The 22545-nt window shown below is 45.1% G+C and overlaps 1 protein-coding gene and 1 pseudogene across 1 annotated transcript in view; one reads left to right on the top strand and one right to left on the bottom strand.

Moving 5' to 3' along the window:
* NCALD (neurocalcin delta) overlaps window positions 1-22545 on the bottom strand; it is a 401970-nt gene that overhangs the window by 318600 nt on the left and 60825 nt on the right. The gene's annotated exons all lie outside the window — the stretch shown is intronic.
* Window positions 5155-5735, top strand: LOC101553417 (protein RER1-like; annotated as a pseudogene).

Genomic DNA, 22545 nt, shown 5'->3' with positions numbered 1-22545 from the left:
GAAGGTCCATTCTCTGGAGATAATGACAAAAGTGATGATGGTGACCTTGATGCTAAGAGGAGGAAGTGTCTCACAAACTAGACTTTGAGGTGGAAACTGAACAGAAACTTCAACCTCACTCACTGACATTATACCATGATGAAACAATATAATATTTTATTTTGTTTTTTATTGAATTACAGTGATATATAGTTACAAAGTTGTTCATAATTGGATTTCAGTCATATAATGCTGGGTATTGCTGGGTCAAACAGCAGTTCTTCACCAGTATACTTTTCCCATCACCAATGGTCTCAGTTTCCCTCTCCCCATCCCCCCACCCCTGCCTTACTGCTCTGTGGCAGGTACTTCTCTATCTATCTATCTATCTATCTATCTTTGTCTCTGTCTCTCTCTCCTTTCAGGCCTTACAGTTTGCAATACAGATAATGAAAGGTTATTGGGTATATACCTTTGCTTACTTTCAACACTCAGTTTGTGTCCAAAATGGTCATTTCCAACTATTATTGTCATGTTGGTCCCTTCTCTATCCTAACTGTCCTTCACCCCACACACACTCTTGTGGCAAGCTTCCAACCATTGACCAGTCCTGGCCCCTGTTTACCCTCGCCTTGAATATTAGACATATATATATGTATATATATACACACACATATATATACATAGATCTCACAAATGAATGCCCTCATTCTATGTACTGTCTCCCTATAGTATATACTGTCCCTCTCCTGACTCTTTGACTCAGAGTGATACTCTCCATGTCCATCCATTTATAAGCAAATTTCATCCTTCGTCCTTCCTAACTGCTATATAGTACTCCATTGTTTAGATGTACCATAGTTTCTTTTTTTGGGGGGGGTCACCCCCGGCGATGCACTGGGATTACTCCTGGCTCTTCACTCAAGAATTACTCCTGGCAGTGCTCAGGGGACCATATGGGATGCTGGGATTCGAACTCAGGGTCGGCCGCGTGCAAGGCAAATGCCCTACCTGCAGTGCTATCACTCCAGCCCCTACCATAGTTTCTTTATCCAGTCATCTGTTTTCAGGCACTCAGGCTGTCTCCAGATTCTGGCTATTGTGACTGGTGCTACAATGAACATAGAAATGTAAATGACATTTCTGCTGTGTGTTTTGAGGCATCCAGGATATATTCCCAGAAGTGGTATTGCTGGGTCAAATGGGAGCTCAATTTCTAATTTTTGAGGAATAGCCATATTGTTTTCCCAAAAGGCTGAACCAGTCGGTATTCCCCCCAATAATGAAGGAAAGTTCCTTTCTCCCCATATTCGGCCAGCATTGGTTGCTCTTGTTCTTTTGGATATGTGACAGTCTCTATGGTGTAAGATGATATCTCATTGTGTGTGATTTGCATCTCCCTAATGATTAGTGAAGTAGAGCATTTGTTCATATTTTTTTTTGGTCATTTGAATTTCTTCCTTAAGGAAGTTTCTATTCATTTCCCCTCCCTATTTTTTGATGGGATTGGATTTTTTTTCTTGTAAAGTTCCACCAGTATCTTATATAACTTTTATGTTAACCTTTATCAAATAGGTATTGGGTAAATAATTTTTCCCATTCTGTGGGCTGTCTTTGCATCTTATACACCATTTCTTTTGAAACAATATTTTAAACACTAAGGCTGGAGTGATAGCACAGCAGGTGAGGTATTTGCCTTGCACACAGCTGACCTGGGTTCAATCCCTGGCACCTTATATGGTCTCCCAAGCTTGCCAGTAGTGATCCCTGAGTACAGAGCTAGGATTAAGCCCTGAGCATTGCCAGGTGTTGCCCCAAAACAAGCAAAGACCCCCACTATGTCAAAAATACTCAATACAAGTTAACAAACATTTATTTAGAGAATACTCTGAGGATATTCCAATTTAGCAAAGTTTGCCTTCAGAACAAAGTTAAGGAAAAGATGTTACATTTTTGACATGCTGGCATTCCTTAATAATCAGATATCAGAACCAAAGAGAGAGTACAGGGGTTAAGGCATTTGCCTTGCAAACAGCAGACCCTCATTAAATTTCCAGCACCACCAGGAGTCATAAATACCCTGAGTATAGCCTCCAAACCAATACAATAAAATCAATCATAACAACAACAACAGTAATAAAAAATACATTGAGTCCTCCAGGTCCTTCAATAGAAACTCCAAGTTCAGGGGCACAGAAACTTCTAGAACTCTGCCCCGTGCTCCCTCAACCCATCCTCTCTTAACTTTCCATAGCACTGGTCAGGGCCATGTTTGCCACTCCCTGGCCTCATCTAGGCTTCTCCTCTCTCACTGCTGCTTGGTGCTTCCTCCAGAGTCATTTCTAAGACTCCCAGCAGATATTACTAAGAGAGGATTTGACTGACAATGATCCAGTGGCGAATCATTTGCTTTGGAAAGGGGGGATCCAGAAGGAGAGAAAAATGATAAAATGAGGCATTGGTTTAACCCAGGAAATCCTGCCTGAGAGAGTCCCCCAAACCATTGCCAAGTCCTAAGCCAAGGAGAGAAATAGGCTGCCCCTGGCGTGACCTTCTCCTTTGTGCAAACTCTGGGTCACTTCCTTATTTGTCTTTGTGTGCGTTTCTGGCACACTGGGTTCGGGAGCACCCAAGGTCACAGGGAAAGATGTGAAATCATCTTAAAAGTCAAACTGAGCCTAACTCTGCAGTCCATTGAGATGTCAGTCATGGATTGGATCACATGAATGACATGGGGGGAAAATAAAAACATCACTCCAACACTAATTCTGCTTGCCTTTTTTCTCACCCTTCCAACTATAATTTTAATTGATATGAATTGGACCTCTCTCTCTCTCTCTCTCTCTCTCTCACACACACACACACACACACACACACACACACACGCATGCACACACCCTCCAGCTGTCCTTATATGCCCTCAACATCATTTCCTTTCAACAAAAACTCTCCAGGAAGAGAATCCAGAAGTTATCTTCCTGAAGCCACTGCCTTCTGCCACCAGAGGCCCCAGGGATTTGTGAAATGCACAGGACAGAATCCAGACTCAGAATAGATAACAGGTTCCTTTAAAAAATCTCACTGATCCCCTCTTGGGAAAGACACCTGTCACTTCAGACCTGCAAAATCTTGCCCCATGAAATGGAGGGGCCCATTCACGAGGGAACAAGGATGCAGAAGAGGCTAGAGCACTGACTCGCAGCTTGCCAGTTGACGTCCCCTCCGCCCCCAGGGGCTTGCTTCCCTTGCGCTGCTGGCTCTCTGTATCTAAGAATATTATTTCCATCTGGGCTCGCATTGCCGCAGTGCTTGGCGTGGTGTGTTCCTTTGCTCTGCGTGGCTGACTGTGCTCCCATACAGTCTTGCATCTGAGCAGTGTCCATTGCAGCTGGCCTTGACTCTCTACTCTCCAGTAAGAGTTCCCTGAGGTTGGAGCCACGTCTCTAGGCTTGGGTCTACCTCACTTGATCAGACAGAAGTTTGTGTACACGGCAGCATTTAGTGGATTTACAACCCTTACTAAAAACAAGCGACTAGCGTCCTGGGTACCTGTGTGGTAGGAAATTCTAGCAGGAGGCACACACATTCACAAAATGAGCTGCAGAACTAAGTGAGATCAGCTGCTCTTGCATATTAATGTTACAAAAGTGTTGCCACTTCTTGTTCTTTCATTTTGTCATCTGCTAGGGTTTGCTGGCAGAATAAGCAATAGTAGTCACCAAATTTAATTCCCATTCATTAAGTCAATGTCTTTAAAATTTGGAAAATAACATTCTTAGGTTCCGGCTGGAAAACAGAACATTCAACTCACGAAAGAAAAGATATGAGAAAGTCTAGCCTAGGATTTAAGATGTGAAAAATGCCCATCAATTCACCCATCACATCTGTTCTGGTACTGCCAGGCAAAGCCTTCTGTATTTGAAGAAGAGTGCTCATCCTCTGTTTAAGGTATTTAATCCAAATTGACAGGGATGTGTGTTCATTTGCTATTACTTCTGGTACTTATATTTTTCTTCAGATGATGCGTCAACAGCAACTACGTAATTCACCCTTTCCTGTGCTAGCTCCTTACCCATGTTTGAGCTGATTTCGATTGAAAAATGTCCACCAGAGGGGAAGAGGGGATCAATGAGCTGTCCCTTGCGGCCGGACTCCAAAACCATCTTAAATACTTTACCATGCTGCTGTTTCAACAGGACCGGCATAGCCGCAGCTTGCCAAGAACCAAGAACAATAGAATCTCCTCAGAAACAAGCTCACGGAGCAATGAGAGAAACACCCCATCCCCTTCCAGGCCCTTGGACAATGGTGTCTCAGAGAAAGAAAATGACGATGGGAAACTGAAAGGCAAATAGAAGTATCAAAGGCCCCTGGAGCTTTTGCGTCTTCCCCAGGAGTCCGCCATAACTTCACTGGTGGTAGAACTCTCCACAGCAGCTGCTTCCTGGGAAAAGACCATCCCTCCACCCCCCACTTCCAGGAGCTGCCCCCTCACTCCTGACTGAGAACTCACTCACAAGTGTCTATGAGAAGCCTAAAAATAACCTTGCTCATTGGGATTTAAAGGCTCAAAACTGAACATTTCCCAGGCTTCACTCCACTCTGTTGAATTTTTTCTTCTTCTAGTCTCACAGAAGCTTGGGAAATTTGGACCAAAAGCAACAGGAGCCCCCAATGAGGGGGAGTAGCCTGGAGGAACCCTTTCTAGGTAAGAAGGACCAATTCACATGCACTGATTTTCACCAGCATCATTCTCCTTGTTGATGATTCACTGGGCATTAGTCAACTACACATTAATTTCATAACTTTCACGTCATCCTTTACATTACCCAGGAAAATTCTGCCACTATTTCCTATGTCAGATGTAGCCTACATTGATGTGTCTTCCAGTGGTTTACAGTCTGGTATAGGGGATGGAAATGAAGGCCCCAAAATGATGTAACAAGGCTTAAAAAGAGAAGGAAAGAAAAGGATTGATATCAGGAAGGAATAGGCAGCTTCCCAAAGAGGCGAATGCAGGCGCAACCACCTGTCCCCACGCTCGGCCACAGTGCGGCCCCCAGGCACCTCATGCTTGAGAGCAGAGCTACAGCGGGGTCTTGGCTCTGGCTCAAGGCCACCCAGGACCCACCTGCCCCTCAGAGGGGCAGCCGTACCTCTGCCCGGAGCTAGCAGATGCAGAATGTCGGACAGGGAATGTCCGTCCACAGGAAGCCATCTGTGGTGTACGAGGCTCAGAGAGATATACCAGTTCCATCCGGACAAGTTGATGCCTTACACAGCCAGGCAATGGCTGGTCATGCTGGCCTGAGCTTTGTCTGCATGATCCGAGTTTACCTGAGGCAGGGCTGGGACGTGGGCACCTATGCCCTGGGGGGGAAGGGGAATATGACTTCAATCTTTTCGTCACTTTCTTTTCCCCAAGATGGGCCCATCTTTCATGGAAAACACAGACAAAGCCCGCCTCTTCCCATTTGGGAGAATAAGGCGTTCAGCCCTTCCTCAGAAGCTCCCAGATTTTAAGTTCTGTCATGTGGGGACTGAGGGGCATCCTGGTGGCCATGGCCCACACCTCCTTCAAGGCCTTCAACATGCCAGTGTTCTGGCCCATCCTGGTGCTGTACTTCATCAGGCTTTTCTGTATCACTATGAAGGGGCAGATCAAGCACATGATCAAGTACCGGTACATCCGGTTCACACACAGCAAGAGGACGGACAGAGGTAAGGAGGACATGGGCAAGACATTTGCCAGCTAGACAAGCTGACTTCGCATACCCCAAAAGCACATGGCAAGAAATATCTGTTCATGGGGAAGAGAACGCTCACCAGGCAGTAAACCTACCCGTCCAGCTTCCTCCCTTCCCAGCATCCAGAACTGTAAGAAATAAAGGTAAGTGGTTTTGAAGTCATCTGCTTTATGTACTTTTGTTTTCAATTTCTTACAGACTAAGGCACCCACTAGACATGAGAATCTGCACTCAGGGAAAGCCAACAGGAACAAAGAGAGAGAGGCGAGAGGGAGGGGGAGAGAGAGAGAGAGAGAGAGAGAGAGAGAGGGAGGGAGGAAGGGAGGGAGGAAGGAGAAGAGAGAGAGAGGGAGGGAGGGAGAGAGTGGGAGGGAGGAAGGGAGGGAGGGGGAGAGAGAGAGCATTCCAGGTATGCCAGCTCCTCACTCACCAAGACTGGAGCTCAGCGGAGAGGTCAGAGCTGCTGATGGCAGAATCATTCCTAGAGTCACATGTTGCAGTTGGCTCATAAATATTTGCTGGGTGGGTGGATGAAAAGGCAGGAGGACAGCAGGAGGAAGGGAGCATGAGAGGCTAAAGCAGATTGCCAAGAGAAATAGATCAGGTTGGGGTCATCTGAATTTGCTGCTGTTTTACCCCTTTATGACCTTCTATTTTTGAAAAAAATTTGGAGGGGTGACAGCAACAGTGCTCAGGGCTCATCCCTGGCTCTACACTCAACGGTCACTCCAGTGGGGTTTGGAGGATTTTATGGGATCCCATCCAGGTTGGCAGCACGCAGGACACGTGCCCTTCCTACTGTGCTATTGCTCTGGCCCCGTCCTTCTTTGATCTTTATTATACTTTCATCTGGCCCAGAGTCACAAATTAAAAAATAGATAAGATCAGTCACTGGCAACAATTTGGGGCACTTAGAAAGAGAAAAACCAGAGAAAGAGCAGGCAGCAGGTAAAGCAAAAGGACAACGCTGGTGATCATTATAATAATGAAACACTTTTCATAGGATCTATGTATTTGGGAAAACACATTACCTTAACCCCATACTATTCCATTAAAAACTCTTGCCTGAGGACATGAAGTAACAATCTACAGAAGATACACACAGCCAAAATGTACCTAAGAAATGTTCAGTATCACAATAATCAAAAAAACAAGGCTTCCAACCATGGATAACATTCCAAAGATTGTTTTTCACAAAATAATACATGTTTCTGTCAAGGGCTAGGAAAAACGTTCTTGGATATTTCTTGTAAAAAAAATAAATAAATAGAAGCTATCTGTCTAGAGATGCTTGTTACTCTGCAGCTTCACATCTAGAAATCCAACAGATGCAGAACTTTTTTAAAAGCACATGTACACATAGAAAGAAGTTTCCCATCATGTAACTTATCATATAACATATAAAAAATAATCAAAATTTCAAGGAAAGAGAATTTCAGGTACTGGATATTTTTAAAAGACATCTCCTTTTTAAAGAACATTTAGACATGTAACAAGTACCTGCAATAGGGTCCCTGGCACCCAACCAAGACTGATCCCTGAGCACAGAGCCAGGAGAAAGCCCTGAGCTCAGTCAGGTGTGGCCCAAACACAAAAAAGAAAAGTGAAATAGTAGCTCACCATAAATCTAATTTTAAGACTAAAGTTTATTGCTTTTTTTTTCTTTTTCTGTTGAAGACACTGATAGATGACAAATTAAGAGCTGATAAGGAGGGAAGGAGGGAGGGAACATCAAGGCCGGGCAGGGATGTGGCCCAGAGGACAGAGGACATGCCTCCCAGGTAGAAATCTTCGTGTTCAATCTCTGACACAAGAAAAAAAATCAAATAAAATAAGGATATACATATGTCTTCTATAAAATTATATATAAATATATATAAAGTGAACCAAAACCCACCCTAGCAGGATTACAATCAACTTTTTCCTTTACTCTTTTATTTTTTCTTTTTAAAACAGCATGAATTGCCTAAAAAATTTCAGAGCAATGCGAAGGTGGTTTATTTTTAACAAATTCTCCAGTGCTCAGGCAGAATGGGAGGCCATGCGCATACGTGTCCTTATGGATGGCCAGATGCCTCAACATGAAGCAAATGGCCATGCCTGGGTCCCTTTCTGAGGGCACACACAGCTTCTGAGAGGCGGCCTATGTCATCATTGCTCAACTTTACATAAATATACAATTTCCACAGCTCTTGGTGGACACTGCCAGGCACCCCTTCTACCACTAACTCTCCTCCATCTCACCGATGATGACATGAGAGTTGACCTGGGTGCTGGGGGACTCTGGATCAGAGGAAGTTGAGTTGGAACACAGTGATTTGGGGACTTCCACAGATGTCCCAACAAGATGCGTGACCAATTTCAAGAAAAGCTGATGCTGGCTGTCTCAGGAAGAGCAGGTTCTATAATATTCCACCCACCCTCTAGGCCGACTCACCCAGCACCATTTAAGGAAGAGGTGAGGTGAGGGGGTAGGAATGAGTATCAAGGTACACAGCCCAGAAGCTGGGAGAGAGGCAAACAAGGTTTGAAACATACTGAGTCAGGGCAACTCTATGAGGGAAATCTTCCCATTGTCAAGAGTTCAACAAAAGTCTGCAACTGGGCCTAATCTTTGGGGACACTGGGAGTAAGGTTTATAGGGAGGAGACGGCACTGGAAGGAAATGCAACCTCACTTCCTGGCTGGTCTCTCTAGTTCTGACCCACCTCTCTGGGTCAACTCTTCTTCCAATTGGTCAAGTTCTCCAGACTTTCACTTTTACCTCAGATACTCTGGCCTAAGGTAACAGATCCTGAGCCCCTAAATGAATAACGGAACTTCTTGGTGATCACATTTATTTCCATTGTGCTCTTTCTCCTTTGGTCACCAAACCATATTGAAGGCTTAGATTTTTCCCAACTAACCTCAATGATGGGTCTCATTCTCCTGACTCTGAAAGAGCCTCTAATGTGGCACCATTGGGAAGGACAAGTAAAGAGAGGCTGCTAAAATCTCAGGGCTAGGACGAATGAAGACATTACTGAGACCGCTCAAGCAAATTGAGGATTCAACGGGATGATAGTGATAGTGATAGTGATAGAACCTCAAGGATTCAAGAATATGTTTTTGGCCCTTCAAACCCCACTGCACCAAAATAATAATAATAATAATAACAACTGGAGCCATAGCACAGCGGGTAGAGCGTTTGCCTTGCCGACCCGGGTTCAATTCCTTTGTCCCTCTTGGAGAGCCCGGCAAGCCACTGAGAGTATCCCGCCTGCAAGAGCAGATCCTGGCAAGCTACCCGTGGCATATTCGATATGCCAAAAACAGTAACAACAGGTCTCACAATGGAGATGTTACTGGTACCCGCTGGAGCAAAATCAATTAATAACAGGATGACAGTACTACGACAGTACTACAGTGCTAATAATAATAAATTAAGTATACCACAAAAAACCCACAAACTTCTCAATTATATAGAATATGCAAGTTTTGCATAATATATCATTAAAATTCTAAGAATATGCATAAAAGAAAAGGAGGAGATAAGGGAGAAAATTGTGTTTTTGAGGAAATTTTTGAGAGGTCTTTTTTCCCTCCTCAGCTTTAGATACATCTTGATAGTCTTTGTGAAATATTCTAAAAAAAAAAAATAATCCACAGGTGAGGGTGCCCAGAGGAAAAGAGCAGTGTCTTGGAGCACCTGCCTTGCAAGCATGTCGTCCTGGGTTCACATCCCTGGTGCTATCACATGTTCTCAGAACAACCCTGATAACTCTGCCCCAGGTGACTGCCAGTGTCACAAACGATTACAGCTGCACACCAGCCGAGTATGTGTGAGTGCCAGAAAGGGGCATAACCCTCGGTGAGCAACACAACCAAACAGCACCACAGTCAGGAAGTGTGCCCCCTGGCAAGCATGTATGTGAGCCCTGAAGTGACCACCTGCTGAGCACTAAAGTCAGCCGCTTTGTGCCTCAACCAAAGAACACAAGTCCTGGAGAACGCATGTTAAACTAGCTCTGTCCAAGTGTGTGAGCTCCACAATAGGATTGTGGTCCCCTGGAACACCACACTAAGTGGTCAAGCACCACAGCCAGGTGTGTGTTACACACAGACACAGACACACACACAGACACACACAGACACACACAGACACACACACAGACACACACACCCCTATAGCAACATCAACAACAATGGAGGGAAAGGGAGGCAGGGAGGACTGGTTTTTTTTAAAAAAAAAAAAAAAAGGAAAAGAACACTGGCAAACTATCATCAGCAACCAAATTGAACTGGGTGACCCCAGCGGTTTGCAGATGAGGAACATCAGCCTTATTTCCCCAGGAAAGTGCCCAGCCACTGGTACTGTAGATAATTGCTTTGATGGTTCTAACAGAATGTCCCTGAAAATGAAAATGAAACTGTGAGGTTGGCAGCAGAGAAATGGAATCAGATTTTAGCAGCGTGTGGTCTTTACCACATTTCCAGGGCATTAAACTCAATAATCCGAGCGAGGAAGGTCAACTCTATTAACCACAGTTTAGATGTGAGCAACAGAAGCTCAGAACGACTTGCCAGGGAACGCACCTCCTCACTCTGCAGGCGGCGCTGGGGAAGCGAACATGAAACACACCTGTCTTCCTGGGGGCCTCCTCGGGAAGACTCAACACCCTCTAATTGTAGCCCCGAGCCCGTCCCTCCAGCACTGTTGCGAACAGGTCACTGCAATTATAGGAACCAGAAGCTGAGCCCTCATCTTCCAACAATACACGTTTTAAGAGCTGTCTTTCTAATGGGGATAGATTTATACAATCTCCCAGCTTCTCGCCTGTGTGCCTGGCACTCACCCACTGTTCCATCTGCACAGCCACTTGCTGCCCAGGGGAAGAACGAAGGGGGGGGGGCGCAAGGGGCAGCAAATGGAGCCACAGGAACCAGCTCTCACCACTCCCCACCCCGCCACCACCATCCCTCTCGTTCCTTAGAGCCCCCCCGCCCCCCCCCCCCCGGCTGCAATCACGTTGAATCTCTTCACCAACATCTGTTTCCAGCATTCTGGACCTAAACTTTGCTCTGTTCCTTTCCTGTTTCGCCTGTGAGGGAAGCGATTCATTTTGCTTCTTGGATTGCCTTAGACTCTTTGGGAGAAAGCCTCACTCTGATGAAGCATGTGTGAGACGGGGAAGGCGCAGTCAGTTGCTTGGAGAAGGGCTGACAAGGATCGTGGCCGGATCCTGTGGTTCTAACACAAGGCAAACCACGGCTAAGTTAACCCTGCACTGCATTCATGGGTGTGAAAAGGTAAATTTTTAGAAGGCTGGGCCAAGTTGTTGGGTCAACACAGTTTAAAACAAGTGGCCCAACTGGAAAATGGACAGAAGGACTGAATACATATTTAAAAAAAAAAAAAAGTACATACGGATGGCTGATGGGCACATAGAAAAGAATTCATTACTACTCTCTCTCTGGTGAAATGTGAATAAAAACTGCAGCGAGATACCATCTCATAGCTGTAAGAACGGGTTACAATAGGGCCAGAGAAGCAATATAGGGTGAGGCACTGGCCTTGCACCTGGCTGATTCTGGTTTGAGGCACAGCCAGGAATAATCCTTAGGCAGAGCCGGGAGTGATTCCTGAGCACCTCTGGATGTGGCCTACTACTCCTCCCCCAAAAAGTAAATAGATTACACAAAAAAGTATAATAAACAAGCTTGGTAAGAATGAATTACAATTAAAAAATACAATAAGCAAGTATTGGTAAGAATTTGGGAAACGGAAATTCTCTTACCTCATTGATGAAATGTAAATTGGTATTTTGAGAAACAATATCTTCCTCAGGGGGAAAAACTGAAAATAAAGAGAAAACCCAGGACTCCATGTGATCCAGCAATCCCACTTTGGGTGGGTTACCTAGTTAAAGAACATATGATTTTCAGAATGACTTGCATACCAGTGGTTACTGCAGCATTATTTATAGTAGCTAAATATGGAAAGTATCCAAGTGCACAAGGTACCTATCATTAGATAAGTGGTAAAGAAGATGTGGTGGTTATATGCAGTGAAATATTACTCAGCTATGAAAAAGACTTAAATTTGCCATTTCTGGCAAACTGCAAAGAATCTGAAGGCATTTTACAAAGGAAAGTCAGAAGAGAAAGGAAGATACTGGATGGATTCACCTGTGTGTGTAACATAAGAAATAAGAGAAGACAAACATACTAAACAAAAAGAAATTAAACCAGGAATATTGAAAACAAAATTGAGATTACCAGGGAGGAAGGAGGCCTAATGGGTAGTACCTAGGGCATGTTTAAAAGTAAAAAAAGAGAGAGAGAGAGAGAGAAGGAAAAGTGGTTTCCTTCAACCCATCACATGCTTCCCTGCCTCCAGGCCCTCACACCATGAGGCCCCAACCACTATTTCCACAGCTCCCCTCAACTCACCATTCAAATCTATCCAAAGATTCTTTGACCATTTTCCTGAAAGTGGTTCCTCATCCACCATTATCTGATTTTATTTATTTTGGTTTGGTAACTATACCTGGCAGTGCTCAGGGATAACTCCTGAATCAGTGCTCAGGGATCAGTCCTGGTAGGACTCAGGGGACCATATGCTGAGCCAAGGGTCAAACCCAGGTCAACCACTGGAAGGCAAGTGCCTTCCCTCTCGTCCTATCTTTCCTCCCAATGCGCTTACTTTAGTTCCTTTCCACTCACAACACACTCTTCATTCCTTCGCTTCCTGTCATCTGTCTCTGGCCTGTGCCCCTGCTGGAGGACCACACTTGGGGCTGGGAGCACGGTGGGCTCTTATGCTCACACATTCCATGCATGCACATGTGTGGGTGAGTCACAGGCCAACGGCACTCAAATCTGGGGCCCTCCTGAACCTGGAGGAGCTGCAAAGACAGAAGCCAAAGAAGTCAGGCTGCCTGAGCACGAGCGACCCCGGGGCCAGCGCTAGTCACAGCCCTGCGGCCCCTCCCAGGTACAGGCTGCACCCCAGAGCCTCTGTTCAGGATTCGGGAATGCGTTATACTCTCTCCTCCTGGACCTCAGCTGGCTGCAGGGAGCTGTGTGGTGGCAGGGGCATGCCCACGCCAACATCTCACGGTACCCGCAGAGTCTGCCAGGCTGCCCGCTGCCTTGTTTGTTCTCAGCAACTCTAAATCATCTGGGGGAATTGGACCCAGGGGAAGGTGGGCAGAGAAGACCCACTGCTCACCTGCAGTAATCCCCCCTTTCACAGAACAACAACTGGGGGGGGGGGGGTGAGGGCTGGGGGCAAAGGGGGTGGGAGGTGTGGGGAGGGGAGGGGTTCTTCTAGTGCCAGCCAGCAAGTCTGGCAAACCTAGAGCCTGAAGGCAGAGACCTTCTTCCTCTCATGAAACTTGAACTCCAGTTCTAGTCCAGAAACCCTTTCTTTTGGAGGTGAGCCTCCCCCCAGCAATGTCCCCCATGGCTACAAAGCCAGCACTCAAGAGGCCCTGGGGTGCTAGGGATCGAACCCAGGATGCTGTGCATGGCTAGTATGCATTCCAGCCCTGTGCACTCTCTCCCCAAGCCCGGAAAGTACCCGGAAATTTCCAACATCATAGCCTTCACTTTTAAAGGGTGATGGGGCGAGTGGTGGGGGTAGGGATAAACAACCCTGGCACCCAAACCCCATTTCCAATAAATAAGACTTTAGCATTACCACTGAGCATATCTTGACAAAGTTATGAGTGGAACAGCCGTGAGCTCTATCTATAGCAACAACTGCTGAGGTTTTAGCACCTCCTACAGCTAATCACTTGACAGCTTTAAATGAATATTAACTGCAATGCATAATTAATAAATTGGATTCCTTTCCCTTTGCACATCTGAACAGAAAGCAGTCTTCCAACATGTAAGGAACTCCCATCGTGCCAAAGATGGGAAATCATATATTGAAGGAAGTGGGGAGTTCAGACACTGGCAGAATGGCAAATTTGCCCAAATATCCCAAAGCACATCCAGCCAAGTGCCACAGCAATGAGGCAGGCCGGCAGATTCCTCTGCCTCCGATTATTCATGCCTTGTCAAATCAGGGCACTGAGCCAACTGCAAACACATAGCCACTTCGTTACACGCCTCAAGCCTTTTTAATAAAAATAGATCCCAGCTACCTCCCACCTTCTTTTAAAAAACTCCACCCAGGAAGCATAATTCATCTCTCCTCCAATGAGTGCACATGAACATTTAATGGCACCGTGTGTGGCGGCTGCCGGCAGTGTCTGCTATTTTGACTTCTCGCTAAAAAGTTCCATTATCCTGAACAATAGCCAGCAAATACCTTGATTTAAACCACCCCCGACTGACTTTTATGGCCTAATCCTAGGTTCGTCCTGACAGCTTCCTATGAGCATTCATTTCAAGGCTGGCCCGAAGAATGATCCCAGAAACAGAATATCCTGACACTGCATTGTTTCCGAGAGCACAGTGTAGGAGAGACCAGTGGGGTATTTTACGGAGGATTTTAAAAGCTGGCTCTGCATGCTTTATTGTTCTGCTCCTATTGGAACATCTTGGGGACCTCAGTCACGACTCATTCAGGTATGATGGCCGGAGGCCAGCTTAGGGGGAGAACAGAGCTGGTTTTCCTGATCCAAGCAAATGCTTCTGGGAGTTATATTTTACTTGAAAGAAAGGATATGAAGTTGGGGGGCGGGGACACTGAGACACTGAAATCCTGGGACCTGCTAATGTGGGCAGGAAAGACTGGGGGCTCCCAAAACACCTACAGTTGCAAGGATTTATTAGAGCTGGCACTCTCCATGCTAATCAGTGAAACTTGCTGACTGATAGTGGGCCTAACGCGCTCCAACTGGTCTAGATCTTGGGCCCAATCATTGAGAATTAGGGTAAAGTATCTAAGAGTGTGTACAGACTAAAGGTTTTGAGATATGGGACACGTTTGGATGTTAAAGAGGTTTGAATTATCTTTTTTGTTTGTTTACAGAGTGGGGTGGTATTTCCTCCCCCAAAATGATCCATAGAACATTTACATCATACACACTTGTGACATCCATTTACTATTCCATTCCTGGGTACTTCCTCTCAACTTCTGAATCAAAATCTCTGTGGAGCATAGGATAGTATCTGATAGACTTAAGAAACACTCTCCCAACATCCTCTACTTGGTGTTCCCTTCTCTATCTGAGCTGCCCATTCGGGTTGGAAGATGCGAACTGAAAGTAGACTATAGACTGAACATGAAGGTCACTCAATACTTCTATTGCAAACTACAACACCCAAAAGAGAGAGAACAAAAGGGAATGCCCTGCCACAGAGGCATGGTGGGGTGGTGGGATATGGGGTGGGGTGGTGAGAGGGATACTGGGATCATTGGTGGAGGAGAATGGGCACTGGTGGAGGGATAGGTAAACGATCACTGTATGAGTGAAATGCAAACACAAAAGTTCATAAGTTTGTAACTGTACATCACAGTGATTCGCTAATAAAAAAATTTAAAAAAAAACACTCTCATAAGAAAAAAAGAAATTCTAGGATTCTTGTAGAAGCTCTCCTTGGTGGTTGACCCCCTTATTGCTAAAAAAATTAATAAAGGGGCTGGAGAGATAATACAACTGGTGAGGCATTACCTTACAGGTAGCTGACCCTGGTTTGATCACTGGCACTGCATAAGGTCCACCAAGTGCACCCAAGATCTCCCTTGTTACCTAGTACTGCCAGAGTGGTCTGGTGGCCTTTAATAGCACCAGGCCCAAGCACAGGCCAGTTGGTCAGGTGTCTCTGGGTAACCCCTGAGCTCCCCAAGTGCTGCTTGGAAGGACCCCCTAAAGAGATTTACAGACATTTCACCAAAGAAGACCGACAGCCAGCCAGCAGACACCCGGAGAAATGTTCATCCTCATGGGTGATGAGAGAAATACAGACCAAAACAACAGAGGCCTCACCTTACTCCAGAGGGAATGTCCTACGTTGCAAAGACAGAAACAAGGGCTGGGGAGCTTGGCAAGTAGGGAGGAGCAAGGGAAACTTTTCTCTGCCAAAGGCGACTTAGCTATTCACAACATCCTTGGATCATACACTACTGACAGGCCACGGTGGGCAGTGGCTAGAGGAACGTATGTCTGTCCCAAACACAGTATCTCCTGGGCCTTCCACAGCCCTCAGGCTGGCCGTTCCCACCCAGGGAAGAAACATTGCTTCTGGGAACATAAACTGGCCCAACCTTGCTGGAAATCAATCTGGAATTGTCTCAAGATGTGCAAAATGGACTTATCAGACAAGTCTGCTATCCCAATCCTTGATCTCTGTGAAGAGTATAGAAACACGAGTTCAAAAGGACAGATTCACTCTGTTCCCTGCTGGGCCCTCTTCAATTTGAAATATGGGGACAGCCCAAAATGTACAATAGTGAGTGGCAAAGGCTCTGAGACAGAATACTGCCCAACGATAAGAAATATTTGCTGTAATATTTACTGAGGTGGGCTAAATAAATGTTGGAAGAAACACAATAAATGCCAGAGGATCTCAATCACCCATGGGCTAAAAAAATGCAAGATAACAGACAAAACCAACCTTTAGACTGGCATTTCAGAGCTGAAGATACCAGAGGGAGGGAATACTGGGGACAGAGAGGGATGCAGGGATCTACTTATGGATGGTGGTAGAGAGGTTTGAAACTTCATTGGTGGTCGTGCACTGAGAACTTACTTTTGAAGAGGTGTGAGAAAACACTTCTAAAACATTTGTAGTGATGTAAAGCAATGTTAACTCAATAGTTTTAAAAAGGAACCTTAAGATCACTAAGACAATGATAGATGGAGGAATTGTTCGGGATGGGAGATGTGTGCTGAAAGTAGATAAAAGACCAAACATGATAACCTCTCATTATCTGTATTGCAAACCATAATGCCCCAAAGTAGAGAGAGTATGGGGGAAATTGTCTGCCATGGAGGCAGGGGGAGGGTGGGAAAGAGGGGGTTATACTGGAGAATGTGCACTGTGGAGGGATGGGTGTTACATCATTGTATGATTGAAACTCAAACATGAAAGCTTTGTAACTGTATCTCATGCTGATTCAGTTAAAAATAAATAAATAAAAGGAACCTTAAAATGCAAAGAACCTTGTATATCTATTGCTGTTTTGACACTGCGGATCATTAGAAGGTAAATAACCACTGATTTTCCACATGTGCACACTCCCCTTCTGAAACTAGGCTCCTTCTTTCCATTAGTTTTTGGGCCACACCCAACAAGGCTCAGGGACCATTCCTGAGTCTGTGCTCAGGAATCATTCCTGGAAATGCTTGGGAACCATATGCAGTACCAGGGGTTTGATCGAGGGTTGACAGGATAGAAGACAAGCACCTTAACCCATGTACTATCTTTCTGGCTACCCACCAGTCCTTTTCAAATCACATCTCCCATTGGGTCAGTCAGCCAACTGCAGCCAGTCATCCTGCTTATAGGGAAAGATGACTCCACTTTTCATCATAAGAAGAAATCAAAGCAAAACATTGTTAAGGACTCAATACTTATGTCTCTACATAATGCTTAATTTGAAGGCCTAAAAGCAATATAGTGGGATTCAGAGATGGGGTCCTTGGGAGGAAATTTGGCCTAGCTGAGATGTGTGTGGAGCCCTATGGTGGGATTGGTGCCTTTAAAAATTTTTTTTAAATTTTATTGAATCATTATGAGATACAGTTATAAGCTTTCATGCTTGAGTAACAATTATACAATGATCAAACACCCATCCTTCCACCAGTGCAGGTTCCCCACCACCAATCTTCCCAGTTTAACCCCCCTTTCCCACCCTCCCCCTGCCTCCATGGCAATTTCCCCCATACTCTCTCTACTTTGGGGCATTACGGTTTGCAATGCACATACTGAGAGGTTATCATGTTTGGTCCTTTATCTACTTTCAGCACACATCTCCCATCCCAACCGATCCCTCCAACTATCATTTTTTTGCTGATCCCTTCTCTATTTCAGCTGCCTTCTCCCCCAGCTCATGAGGCAGGCTTCCAACTATGGAGCAATCTTCCTGGTATTGGTGCCCTTTGAAAAAGAGAAGAGAAATAGCACACACAGAGAGGGGAAGAAAAAAACATGGTGAGAAGGAGCTACAGACACCTTGGTCTTTTTGTTTGTTTTGGCTTTGGACCACATAGGGCGGAGCTCAGGGCTTACTCCTGGCTCTGCACTCTGGGTTGGTCCTATCGGCCATCCAATCTTTCTGGGTCCCATGGCACCTTGGTCTGGGGGTTCCCAGCTTTCAGAACTGAGAAATAATGAGAAATAAATGTCTCTTGCAGGTTTCGCCTAAGCCATGCCTTTTTGTTACAGCAGCCCCAAGTGACTGAGACAGACCATGTTTAACAAACATAACAATTATTGCAATATAGAGTTGCTAGCCTCTTCCTGCTGCTGAAGGAAAGTTCGGGTCCAACAGCTGAGCATTCACATTGCCCTCCCCAATCTGGCTTCTTCACCCTCTCCCCAGGCCTCCAGCAGGGAACTAACCGAGGTCCCAGGACTTAGCAAAATCCTTGTTTTATAACATTAATAGGACTAAAGGGAACAGAAAGGTGTCAGTATTTTGTCCTACACATCTTGTCCTGATGCTTTTTATTTCTTTCTTTTTTTAATATTTATTTATTTATTTATTTTGCATTTTGGGTCATATCCAGAGATGCTCAGGGGTTACTCTTAGCTCTGCACTCAGGAATTACTCAGGGTGGTGCTTGAGGGACCACATGGGAAGCCGAAGATTGAACCCAGGTTGGCCAGTTTGCAAGGCAAACACCCTATCCTCTGTCCCATTGCTCCGGGGTGCTTCTCCTTTCCAAATAATAGCTCTGTAGACAGGCAGTTCTCTGAGAAGGAAAGCTCTCTTTGGAGAGCTTATTAACACACATGAGCTCTCATCCCCTGCCGGAAACTGAGACGCATTAGAAAACCTTTTCAAAGAGTAGCTCCTCTCAAAATCTCTAACGACAATAGACATAGAGCATCCACCCTCCCAACTCCCATTCCAAATGGCAACTTCCACAAATGTTCCGCAGAGAAAATGCATCCTGACTCTGTGTGCCATTCATAGTTGAAATCAATAGTTCTGCAGTCAGTCACTGCTAGAATTGTTATTCTCCTTTGTGTTAGGGCGGCAGTCAAGAAATCACCACCTTAGAAAATAAATAAGAGGGTGGATGCTAAAGAGCTATCTGATGAGATCAGAGGATTCTTTGTGGCCCTAAGAAGCTGGGCCCTGCCTCCCAACAGTGTCTGGAATAGGGCTGCATTTTGCCTGCCTTTCAGTCTCCAACTTGCTTCATTCCTACCCTGGCTCCAGTGGAGATCTTTCCTGGAATTCTTTCAGTGCACAGGTAAATAATGCAGAAGGGAGCTTGGAGCAAAAATAAGAATTATACTGAGATATATCATCTGAGTATCCTCCTCACTGCGGACATCATAAGACTCAATTCTGACACAGCCATTGGCCAATAACTGTGACTCTGAAATTGTCTAATTAAGCCTGCAAGCGCAAGCTGGGAAGATGTTTTCGTTCCACCTGAAATAATCCATGAAGAGCAAACTAGTATTGCAAACGGACTCACAAGGTGTTGGGCAGAGAACTGGGGAGACAGGATAAGGGGTTGTATGTGACTGACCTTGTATGTGGCTGACCCAACTTTGATCCTTGGTATTTGTGTGGTTCCCCTGAACAACTCCAGAAGTGATCCCTGAGCACAGAACCAGGAGTAATCCCTAAACACTATGTGGTATGCCCCAGCCCACCAAAAGAGAAAAGGAAACTTATGTATTTTGCTCCTTGTACTTATCAACAATGCCTTTCTCTCTTATTGTATAAGACAAGGTAATAATAGCAGCAGGGACAGGAGGCCATGTAAGAGAGAAATATGTCCCCTCATCAAACAAAAGGAATTGGGATGTATCCTTGAAAACAAGTAAGCTGTCTTGAAACCCCTAACAATTGCTCAAATAAGTCACAGCAGGGGCTATTACTGCCAATTCCTCTGTGGGTGGAGACAGTAAGCCCTTTCCTCTCTAGTACCTTAGGGTTCAACTCAATGGTCCAACACAAAGGTAAAGAGTTCCTTTATTTGGAGGGGGGGGGGCTGGAGCGATAACACAGCAGGCAGGGCATTTGCCTTGCATGCAGCTGACCCGGGTTCAATTCCCAGCATCCCATATGGTCCCCCGAGCACCCCCAGGGAAAATTCTTGAGTGCAGAGTCAGGAGTATAATCCCTGTGTATCACCAGGTGTGATGGAAAAATAAAATAGTTCCTTTATTTTCATATATTAAGTGACTTGTTTACTTTTTCAGTCAAACTAATGGGTATCATTTTCAAAAGACAGTAAAACTATAGTCCTAAATAGCACTCGATAGGACTAACACAATAAAACAATAGTGCATTACCCTCCCTCTCCCATATCCCGTAAAGAGGCACTCTCATTCCTTTCTCTAATCAGAGTCTCCATAGTTTTCTATTAAGTGTTTCATTGCTGTTTCTCATTTCCTTGTTCCATCTGAACATCATCTAATACTTCCAATTATCAAAGATTAGAATTGAGATATTACATTGCTTCCTCCCGTTTTGCCATTCCCCCACCTCTCATCACCTCATTATAGTAAAATCACTATTTTGATTACAAAAATAAGCAACTTGGTCAGGGAGATAGCTCCAAGGGATGGAGCCATGCTTTGCATGCAGGAGGCCTGGGTCTGACCTCAGTGCCATATGGTGAGCTTGTTTGCCAGCAGGAGTGAGCCCAAGCTAGGACTAGCATCCATAACCACGGTGTAACCCCCCCACCCCATACACACACAATAAAATACAATACATTGTTACAAACTCAGACATGCCTTTGTCCTACTTGGGAAATTAAAAGAGAAGTTAAACCTTCTTCCTGGAATTTCTGTGAGGGCTACATGAGTAAAGATAATGGGGTGTGGTGCCACCAGCGGGTCAACCTGTACCCCTGGGTGAGTGCATCAGCAGCCTGATGGTGCCTTCAGGCTTCCTGATACCTAAAAATTGCTGCTGTGCAAATCTGGCCAAACCCCAACAACTTGGGACCACGTTTCCTGAAGAATTAAATGGGCAAGAGTTAGGTATGTGGGAGCCACACCCATAAACCACCTCCAGCTCAGCTATACAAGTTCTTTTATTAGCCCTGCTTCAGAGATCCATACATAAATCTCAAAAGAGATCAAAATCAGCAGCTAATCACAGACCTGGGCAAGGCTGAACAGACCAGGGTAAATTGGAGGAGGGCCGGTCAGTCTGGTGCCCGCCCAAACAGTGCCCCCACCACCACCACCACCACCCGGCCACTGCTTGCTTTCACAATCCAAAATCACTGCCATGCCCCTGACTGGACTCCATCATCTTGGGATGGACCTGAGATATAAACTTCTGAGAAATCAGGTATGCGTATTTTGTGACTCAAATCTCCAGGCTTTCTTGGGGTCAGGATGGACTACCTCCCCCCAGTTCCTATACTGCCAGAAACCCCAGCAGTCACATCCACACCCCAAAGCTGCCACTTAATTGACAAAGCTATTCCAGCCAATAAAAATACTGAATGCCCTGAACAAACAGGATGAACTCTTAGTACCTGTATTGCAAATCCCAAAGCACACAGGGAAAGGAGAGAGAAAGAAAAAGTGTCTGCCATAGACACAGGCTGGGGTTGAGGTGGGGGTGTTGAGGGATGTTGGAAGGGAAATAGGGTACACTGGTGGTGGGAAATGTGCACTGGTGGAGGGGATGGCTGTTGGATCCTTGTATGACTGAAACCCGACCATGAACAGCTTCGTAATGGTCTATCTCAAGGATAAGTGAGTAAAGATACACACTGAAAAGGGCACCTGCCATGGAGTGCATGTTCTCTAAACACACAATCCGAACAGAATTCCTTTCCTGTTCCTCCTCTTCTCTTTGTTCTTGTAGTTCATTTTCTATATAACTTTCAGTAATGTAGCCTGAGAACGCCTCATTCCCTTTGCTGCAGATGCCACATTGCACAGTTAGGCTCATTTTCCTTCTCGGTGTGCATCCTGTTTCCATCACAATCGGAGGCGTGAGTATCCCATTTGCTCGTTACAGTGTGGGACCCCACCTGCCTCCAGGCCTCTCCTTCCTCCGTCTGGATTTATACTTCTTTGTGAGGAAGCATATGGCCCAACATATTCCTAAGACAAGATTCATAAGAAGTAAATTCTTTCAGTCCTGTAAACTTAGAACATGTCTTTATTTTACCTTTACATTTGCTTAAACTCTAAGATGGAAATAATTTTTCTGCAAACCACTGAGGTCAATAATTCTATCAGCTTCCAGCTTCCGGAGTTGTTGTCAAAGTGTTTGGTAACAGGAATTTTTTGGTTTGTGCTTTTTCCTCTCTCTGGTAGCTCATTAGATTATTCTTTGTTCCTGGTATAAGATTTCATGATGATATGAAAGTCTTCCATGGACACCCAGTAGGGCCTTTTAGCTGGAAACTCATACCTTTGGGAGAGTTTTTCTTGCATATTTTGTCATCTGATTTCCTTCCAAGTTCTTTTTAGAATACCTCTTAGCTAGATGTCATTCTTTTAGATTTTCTTCTGCTGCTCTTTTCTCTGCAATCTTCCCATCTCTTGATCTTTCTTTTCTACTTTCTAATAGTTCTTCAACTTTAGTTTCTACTCCTGACCTATTATTTCTGCCTTTATAAACTGAATTTCTAATAAGCTCTAGTACTTTTTCAGTAGCTATTTCTTGATCATACTCTTTTAGTTTAAGAAGTGCAATGTATTTTCAAAGAGCTTTATT

This window comes from Sorex araneus, chromosome 2, assembly GCF_027595985.1.
Source record: "Sorex araneus isolate mSorAra2 chromosome 2, mSorAra2.pri, whole genome shotgun sequence".
Taxonomy (NCBI): domain Eukaryota; kingdom Metazoa; phylum Chordata; class Mammalia; order Eulipotyphla; family Soricidae; genus Sorex; species Sorex araneus.
Note: the sequence above shows the minus strand (reverse complement) of the source record. Positions and strands in the feature narration are given on the sequence as shown.